The sequence below is a fragment of the Pteropus medius genome, unplaced genomic scaffold (assembly GCF_902729225.1).
Source record: "Pteropus medius unplaced genomic scaffold, Ma_sr-lr_union100, whole genome shotgun sequence".
In the NCBI taxonomy this organism is placed as follows: domain Eukaryota; kingdom Metazoa; phylum Chordata; class Mammalia; order Chiroptera; family Pteropodidae; genus Pteropus; species Pteropus medius.
The window spans coordinates 16374924-16384697 of NW_024354499.1; the positions used below are offsets into that span (position 1 = coordinate 16374924).

Sequence of the window (9774 nt, forward strand, 5' to 3'; positions counted from 1 at the left end):
TCGAAAATACCTCTTCTGATGTTAGTACAAGTCCATACTCTTTATCCAAATCCCTAGGGGTCAGCTGTGTTTTGGAATTCTGAATACTTTAGAGTTTAGAAAGTTAATTCATTGTACTTACTGAATGTTTCATAACACTCTCAGCAGGATCTGGGTAGCACCCTGAAATCAGATACGTTAATTTTTTTTTTGACAAAGAAATAAATTAATATTAACAATAAGTGAGATAAAGTCTAAAAAATAGCTTCACATCAGCCTAGGTCAGGTTTTGCTGCAAATGAGTTTGTTCCAAACCTAGAAACAAACTTTCAGTGTTGAGAATTTTTTGGATTTTGGAATTGCAGATATGAGATTATAAGTCTTTATTATTTTACTTTTGGTGTTTCTTTGAATTTGTTTTTTCTTACCTTAATTTTTCCCTGAGTGTATTTGGAGTTTCTTATTCATCTGTTTCCTTTCTGCATTTTGTCTTCTGGGAATTGTTCACAATTTCTGGTTTGCTAGTGGCATCTCCTTTGCTATGATAAATTTATTCTTTATTTAAGCCACTTTTTTTTTTGCCATTTTAAGAAATTTGGGTTTGAAGAGTTTAAGATGTGTGTTCTCATCTGCCTCCTTGGTCCAATGTTCAAGATCATCCTGTTTTCTGCTTTATGTATTCACGATACCCAGACATATGCACATGCATACACACACACAATATTTTTTTTTATAATGACCATGTGCTACTTTTGTAATTAGTAAATAAACATGGTATAATTGGGATCCCCTTCCTCTCTGCCTCTCCCCAAGCAAGTGGGTATTGACCATTTTACTTTGAAGAAAATCAAGGAACAACAGAGGGAAGGGGCTTGCTCAACAGGGCTGGGCCTCTTTCCAGAGCTTCACTACTTCACAAGGCATGAAACTCTTGGAGTCAGAAAAAAGATCAGTTGGAAGTGTGTCAAAATGCTAGCAGTGGTTGTATATAGTTGGTCAGATTATGGAAAATATTTACTCTCTTTATTTTGCTTTTTCATTTTCCAAATTTTCTAGTGTGAACATGTAGACTCTTTTTCTTTTTACATTTTTGAAAATCTTTTTTATGGCTCAATAAAAAAATAACTCAATTATTCTCACATCTGCTTTTCCTTTCTATCTGTTGCATTATATTGCTTTACTGAATTATGTGAAGAAAAATCTAGCCTCACATGGATATATAGTTGGAAAGGTAAGGATTCACAGACATCTCAAAAAGATTTTGGGAATCACTAGAATCCTTACCCCACAAATGACAATCATTTTTCTGGAGAAATGTTAGTGTACTACACACTTTTTAAAAAAGTGTACAATTCAGTGATTTTTAGTATATTTATAGAGTTGTGCAACCAATATCACAATCAATGTTGGAATATTTTATTGTCTCAAAAATAAACTCTGCACACCTAGGCTATTTACTTACCAGTTCTTCATTCTCTCCAACCCTGAGCAATCACTGATATAATTTCTTTCTCTTTATATTTTCCCATTATTGATATTTCATATAAATGAAATTATATAAGTGGGTTTTTGTGTGTGACTGGCTTTTTATTATAATGTTTTCAAGATTCATTAATCTTATAGGGTATACTTTATTTCTTTTTATGATCGAATAATATTCCGTTGTATGGATACAGAACTTTTGTTTATTCATTTGTCGGCTGAGCAACATTTAGATTCTTTCTACTTTCTGGCTATTATGAATAATCCTTCTATGAATGTTTGTGTATAAGTTTTTGTGTTGATCTATGTTTTGAATTCCCTTGAGGGAATTCCTAGGAGTGGAATTGCTGTGTCAAAAGGAAACTTTATTTAACCATTTGAAAAACTGCCAGTTTTTTTTCAAAGTGGCTGCACTATTTTGCCACTTGAATGGTTGTACCATTCAAAACAACTGTATAAAATGGCCATGTAGACTTCCATTAAAAAATACATTTGCATTTTCTTCTTCAAAATAAAGAAAAGAAACATACTGAAAAAGAGTTGTGGATTCTAATTTTGTGTCTTCTGCAAAGAGAATGTCACTTTGTCTTTATCAGTAAAATGGGAATAACATCTGGAATTCTCTGACAGACACAACAGGTCTGGGCTTGCTAAAAACCAAGAACAGAATTCTTTCACAGAAGCTCTTTGAACCTGAAATTTAGTAGTACTTAGTGGCCATGGGTCCTCCTCAGTCTTAGGAAAGCCTTAATCAGCCTTGGCCAGGGAGGCAGAACCGATACACGAGTATGTGGGGTCTGCCCCCAACCCTCAATTAAAGGGCAGTTTATGCAACATGGCTTCTTTTTGAATCAGAGCCAGGGTCATTGTTGAGCTGAGGTAACATTAATTATTTTTCCGCTTGTCGGATTCCATGAAAAAGATGTGAAAATGGCCTGTTTGTGAAAGAGTACAGGCAGAGGCTGTGAGCTGATTATGTCAAACCTAGTCAAAGCTTCCTTGGTGTGGGAGATTGTAATCAACAAAGCATGGTGGCATCTGTGCCCATTACAGGAGCAGCTTCATCCGCCTGGCTCCCCAGCAGAGACAAGAAGCCAGCTTTAACCCCTGCAGGACTGAATTGCACTGACTGTGTGGAGCAAAGAAATTTTATTCTCATCAATTATCTAGTACACATTTAAGGGACAGAGCAGCAAAGGAGGTAATTGTCCTTGTTTTGCGGGGGAGAAGGCATTGAATTGCTCTTGATAGAGTAGCATCAATTCTCTCTGTGACTTGGGCAGTCATACAGATGGGTCAAGGCACAGAGTTGTAAAGCTTGAAAGATACAGAAATAAGCTTAAAAAAAAAAAGTCTAAAAAAGACCTCAGAGAACATTAGCAGGGTGCTCCAGACTTTCTACATAGCTGGGGTTTAGGGACTGTGTACTGGTTGAAAAAAGTGTCTCAAAGTGGCAAGTGCAAGACTGAGAAATCTTCAATTGTTTTAGCAAAAAAATGGATGAGGCAGCTGATGATACTATGGGCAAACTAAAGCCCATCACCCAACGTTGTCCTTGGCAATCATTTGACTCAAAGATCATCAAATTTGTACTTAATGTTCTTTTTTTACAACCAATAATTATGTCTCCTTTCTTTTACTTAAATAAAATACATCGATAATAAAGCTGCTTACATATATGACCATAAAAAGATCATATGCCATAAACATAAACTATGACTGATATGTAATGACATAAAGTGCTTATACTAGAAATGAAAATCAACTATATTACTAAGCACACCATTTAGTTTATTTGACTTTTTTTTTTTTTCACAGCAACAGTTTCTTGATGAGGAGAACAAAATGTTGGGAGGAGAAAAATTAGCATAGATGATAGAGGCTCTGTTCATCCCTCTGGCAACCACATCGAAGTTGTGAAGAAAACAAGGAGTAGCAGCAAGAAAAAATCACCTGGGATCTAGATGAACAAGCCATACAACTACAGAGAAATCTAAGAAAGCACCCTGCAACGGCAGAAGGTAGGATAGGGCAAGGATGCGGGGCTGTCTGGTCCTGAGCAGCTGAGAGAGACAGAGGTTGTGGCAGTGGCAGACGCCTCTTTAAGGGGCCGCATCCATGAGTGGATTTTTGTGGTGAAGGACCTGCTTGCTCTGAGCACCAGTGCTTGTTCAGCTGCGTGCCAGGGGCACCAGGGACTTACAGGGAGACATTGTTGGAGTGAGGACCAAGATGAGATTCGCCTGAGCTGGCAGTATCCATTGTTCCATGTTGAGCCTTCTCTCCTCCCAGTGCGCTGGACACGGCACCGCCATAGCTGTGACGTCATCAAACTGGATAACAGTTGCTCTGCCGAGAGGATTCTCTGAAACCCTGCCTCCCCCAACCTGGGCCCTACCTAAGCCACATCCAGGTGTATCCTCAGTGAGTCAGGTGCTCCTTGCTGAGACTGACACTGGTGGAGGCAGCTGGCCTCAGTTTCTGGTGTGGCCTTTTGAGGCAACTATAAGCATAGCATCTGTGGATTGCTTGCTGAATCTTAACAGGTGGCCCCGGAGGGGTAGAGTCTTGGGCTAAGTTTGGCCTGCAGCTAACCTCCTCTTAGGACTGTGCCATTGGACACCTACTTCACAAATCCACACTAATAATACCAGGAGACTTAGGAGCTTTGCTTAATACATAGAAACAGACACAGAAAGACAGCCCAAATGAGAACACAAAGAAGCAGAAACCATATGAGAAAATAGAACAGAGATCCAGATAATATGGAGTCAAGTAATCTAACAGATGCAGAGTTCAAAACACAGAGTGGTTATAAAGATGCTCAATGAAGTTTTGGGACATGTAGATAAATTCAGTGAGAACTTCAACAAAGAGATAAAAAACATAAAAATGGAAATGAAAATTATAAAAGAGAACCAGTCAGAAACAGAGAAAATATCTGAGATGAGAAGTATATTAAATGGAATAAACAAAAGAATAGACAAAGTGAATAAAGAAGAGGATCAAATGCCCTATCTAGAAGACAGGACAGCCAATCAGGACACTCAAGCAACTCAAGCAGAATGGCAAGAAAAAAGATGCCAAGACTATAAAAATAATTTAAGGAGAATATGGGATACTATTAAGGCTCTAAATATTCATCTGATTGGTGTCACAGAAGAAAATCAAGATGTTGAATAGCTATTTGAAGAAATAATGATGGAAAGCTTTCCTAACCTGGTGAAGTAAATGGACATAAAACCTCAGGAAGCTCAGAGAATTCCAGAAATCAAGAATCCAAAGAGGCCCACACCAAGACACATCGTAATTAAAATGCCAAAGGTTAAATACAAAGAAAGAATATTAAAAGCAGCAAGAGAAAAAGAAATAATTACTTAGAAGGGAACACCCATAAGACTGGCAGCTGATTTCTCAAAAGAAACTATGCAGGACAGAAGAGCTTGGCAAAAAATTATTTGACAGGATAAAGACTCAGGATCTACAACCAAGAATAATTTATCCAGCAAAGCTATCATTTAGAGTTGAAGGACAGACAAAGAGCTTCCCAGACAAAAATAAGCTAAAAGAATTTATCACCACTAAGCCAGTATTATAGGAAATGTTGGAGGGACTTCTTTAAGAAGCAAAAACATGTATCAAAAACAGAAATAAAGAATAGTAACAACTACAGTCCTATCAATAAGTACCTTAAATGGAAAATAATTAAGTGCTCCAACCAAAAGATAGAGTGGCTGAAAGGATAAGAAAACAGGACCCCTACATATGAAAAGGAAGGGGATGGGAAAAGATGCTGCTTTGATGGACCTAGAAGGTATTTAAGTCACACAGAGAAAGATAAACACTATATGATTTCACTTATATGCGGAATTTAAGGAATAAAAAGAACAAACTAATCAAAAACAGCCTCACAAATATAGTGGACAATTTGGTGATGGACAGAGGGGAGGAAGATTTGGGGGGCTGGGAGAATGGGTTGAAGAGTTAAAGAAGTACAAATTAGTAGCTGATGGATGGTCACGGGGATGGGGAGCACAGCATAGGGAACGCAATTAGCATTAATACATTGGCTAGGTGGAGGGTCTGGGGAGAGAGGTAGCAATTGGGGGGATCATTTTACTAACTATATAGATATCTAACCAATTACTGTATACTTGAAACTAGTTAAAAATTTAAAAACTATGAATAAAAATAAACCCACTGATATGTCAAAAAAAAAATGTTGATATGCATCCTGGCACAATATCCTTATCTTATAGCACACTGGCATTTCAAGTAGCATGGCTCTAGATGTCATAATTAAGTAATTGGATGCTCGAATCTATCCATAGAGTCAGCATGAAAGTGACACCTACAAGTGAAGACTGATACAGGCCTGTAACATTGGCAATTTAATTAAAACCATGTGTACTCTTAACATTGGTGATGTGATTTTCCAAAATTATGACAAAGTTCTTAGTGAAGTTCCGAATATATGAAGTGCAATCTTCTCTTGATGAATGATGTAGTTGCATTCCCAGAAATCTCAGTGCATATCAAACCATTTGTGTGCGGTTCAGGATTCGGTTCTAGGCTCGGATATGTGGTAGCAGGTCTTTGTCTCCTCCATGAATGTTCTTAGGAACGCCAGAAAATCACGCAAAGTCAAGGCAGTTCTTAAAGGTGAGGAACTACCCTGCACACCGCACACCTGTAGCATTCATAGTCCCTACATACTCCATGTCAGTAGTGACTCCCAGTCACAAACGAAAATGCCCTCCTACATTTCCACAAAACCCTCTAGGGGCATTACCATCCAGTAGAATCCAAAACTCTGAATTTATTGGATGGTCCTAAGATGGAAGTGGTTTCCCCAAGGTCACACATGAGTCCAAGGAGAAACCAGGACCAGCACTTAGGTGTTTGACTCCAATTCAGTCCTACTGTCACCAGCCCAAAGTTTCCTAGAGTACTGCCCACACTCAGTCCTGCCCACTTCTGCTTACTGGCTGCCAGTCTTCCTGGCCATTAACTTGCTAGAGCCTATAAAGCATTAATGATCTAAAATGTTAACTTAAACCCTTGAAAGTCTCTTTGCGAGATCTAGATAATATACAGTGATTTCAATGTAGGATGTTTATGGTTTGCTCACACCATAGGATGTTTATGGTTTGCTCGCTAGAGCCTGTAAAGCATTAATGATCTAAAATGTTAACTTAAACCCTTGAAAGTCTCTTTGCGAGATCTAGATAATATACAGTGATTTCAATGTAGGATGTTTATGGTTTGCTCACACTTTGAGAATTATATGTCCTAAAGTTAGTGTTAGAAAATCTATGAAAATAATGGTCTCATGGTGAGATAGTTTTGGAAACCATGGATTAGCCAAAGGTACAAAAGTCATTTTCAGACCCTTTAATAAGTGAATGTAAATGTAAATCTCTAGGATGAAGAATGACTGACTCACTTTCCAAGTTTATTTGATTATGGACTCCCCCAATCCTTGCATGGTTGTTTTGGTTGAGTAGCTTGATGCTAATGAGATATAGATTATTCACATCTCTGCCCTCATTTTGAAGATAAAAGAGAGGAGAAAGAAGATACTAACTGAAGTGAGAAGTTTAAAAAGGTTAAGGGAGGTTAATGTATTATTTCAAACAGAAAATAGAGATGAGAGATATTTGATCTTTTTCACTTTAATTTTCTAAGCATTTTAAGGACAAGCTTATGTCTTTTTGTTGTTGTTGTTTGTTTGATTCTTTCCATTGCTTCGGTGCGGAACCTAGCCCATACAGTTGTGTGCCACTTAACGACAGGTACACATTCTGAGAAATGTGTTATTAGGCAATTTTGTTGTGCAAACATCACGGAGTGCACTTACACAAACCTAAATGGTATAGCCTACTACATACCTAGGCTAGATGGCATAGCCTGCTACTCTTAGGCTACAAGCCTATACAGCGTGTTACTGTACAAAACAACATGAGATTAAATCAAGCACTAGAGAAAATGATGCAATCGAGAGACACAGTAAACATAACATGTAAGAGGTTGCTGCAGGCATAACATGGCATACTATTTTACAGCAAACTTTGTTTTCTTATAAGTAGAAAAAGTACACTCTAAAATAATGATCAAGAGTATAATATATAAGAGTAAATACATAAACCAATAACAATCATTTATTATCATTATCAAATATTATACATTGTACATAATTGCGTGCTATATTAAAAAAATAGTTTTAGCAAAAATATGAAGTAGCAATTTTTTTCCTATGTATGGTAATGGACATTAACTAGACTTTTTTTTTTAAGGTTGTCGCTGGTTTATTGAAAATATTATAGCACAATAGAAAGATTCAAATGATTCCACATGGTGTTTTGAAATACATCTTAACTGTAGGCTGAGTGACATGCAGTTGAACTGCAAAGTTCAAGGACTTCAGCATTTCCTTAGTGTCAGGACCGACTTCAGTGATCTGCTGATCTTGGGCTGAAACCTCAAGAACAGAATTACCTCTCCTTTCTCTCTCCTCTTCCTGCAGCTCGATGGAGATAACTCTCACAGGGCCTCTCAGAACCTGCCTCATCAGACGAGTGACATAGCTTTCTACTTTGTGCAGAGCTTCCTGCTGGGTACAATGGCAATTGCCTCGCACACCTTCTTGTTGGTGTGGAAGTCGTTGCCCAGGCACGTGTAGAGCACTTCTCGATGATGACCCAGGCTGCCTCCTTCACAGTCTTGGTGCAAATGCAGCCCATCGTGGTGTGTCTCTGGTGAAAGAGGAAATCTAACTAGACTTTTAAAAATTTATTAATTAATTAGTTTAAAAATTATTTTTCCTCTGCACCCAGCTCCCCAACTCCTCTCCTTTAGCATCCATCAACTTGTTCTCTATATCTATGGGTCTGTTTATATTTTGTTTTGTTTGTTCATTTGTTTTGTTTTGGTTTTAGATTCTGCTTATAAGTGAAATCATATGGTATTTGTCTTTCTCTGTCTGACTTAGCAAAAAATCCTCTAGGTCCATCCACGTTGTTGTGAGTGATGAGATTCCACCTTTTTATGGCCGAGTTATATTTCATTGTGTATATGTACCAGCTCTTTTTTATCCATTTATCTATTGATGGATACCTAAGTTACTTCCATAACTCGGCTATTGTAATTAATGCTGCAGTGAACACAGGGGTGCCTATATTTTCTTTAATTAGTGCTTTTATTTTCTTTGGATAAATGACCAGAAGTGGTATTGCTGAGTCATAAGATAGTTGTATTTTTTGAAAAATCTTCATACTGTTTTCCATAGTAGCTGCACCAAGTTATGCACTTTATTACAACTGGCAGTGCAGTAGGTTTGTTTATATCAGCATCACCACAAACACGTGAGTAATGCATTGCACCACAACGTTAGGATGGCTATGATGTCGCTAGGTGACAGGAATTGTTCAGCTCCATTATAATCTTATGGGACCACCATGCAGTCTGTTGATGACCAAAATGTCATTATGTGGCACATGATTGTAGCTATTACTCAAATAAAGTTTATTAAACAAATTACTTTATGAATTGAATAATCGATAGCAGTGTACTTAAAGTGTGGTAGGATAGCTTCAGATTGTCCTGAGAAGTGGAATATTTCCTTGTATTTCTTAGGAATAGAGACATTAGAGAACTCCAGAAATTTTACAGCAAAGCATCGCAGAGCCAGCAAAGATGTTCGACCTCCACACGTAACACTAACTGCAATCAGAATGGGCAGGAGCAGCCGTGCAGGTTATGCACTGTGGAAATTGTGGTAGCACCATTCACTGTTCCTGAGAAGTCTGTTTACAAGTGGGTTGGCTTGATTAGAAATACACGTAGGAATAATTAAAGTACAAATAAAGAGATTTCATAGTTGTTTTACATGATGAGGGTGCTATGGTTCAAGCTTTAGTGTATTCGTTTATATTATTTTTATCTTTGGTTGGTCTGGGTACCGGTAGTCATGTACTACAGAGAGGACATTGTGGGTGTTCAGCAAGTTTTTCTGGAACAAAACCTGTTGTTTCAAAGCAAACCCGCTCACTTTCTGTACCACTTCTCAGCCAAACCCTATATTCCCATGCCTTTGCTCAGGCCATTTCCTCTACTTAAACCACCCTTCCCTTTGGTCTTCTTGACACACTGCAACTTATCCAGGGCACAGTTCAAATGTCGCCTCTCCTCTGTAGTTTTCTGAGGCTTCTTTTTGGCATTCGCCTGCCAGTGGCAGAATTCACTGTTGCCTCATGTCTGTGACATCAGCAATTTTTACAGAAACTACCAGTGCATTAACGAAAAGCAGACAGA

The 9774-nt window shown here is 37.9% G+C and overlaps 1 pseudogene; it reads right to left on the minus strand.

Annotated features, from left to right (window-relative positions):
- Positions 1 to 7801: 7801 nt before the first annotated feature.
- LOC120594518 (40S ribosomal protein S17-like) lies at positions 7802 to 8204 on the minus strand (annotated as a pseudogene).
- Between the last annotated feature and the right edge of the window lie 1570 nt (positions 8205 to 9774).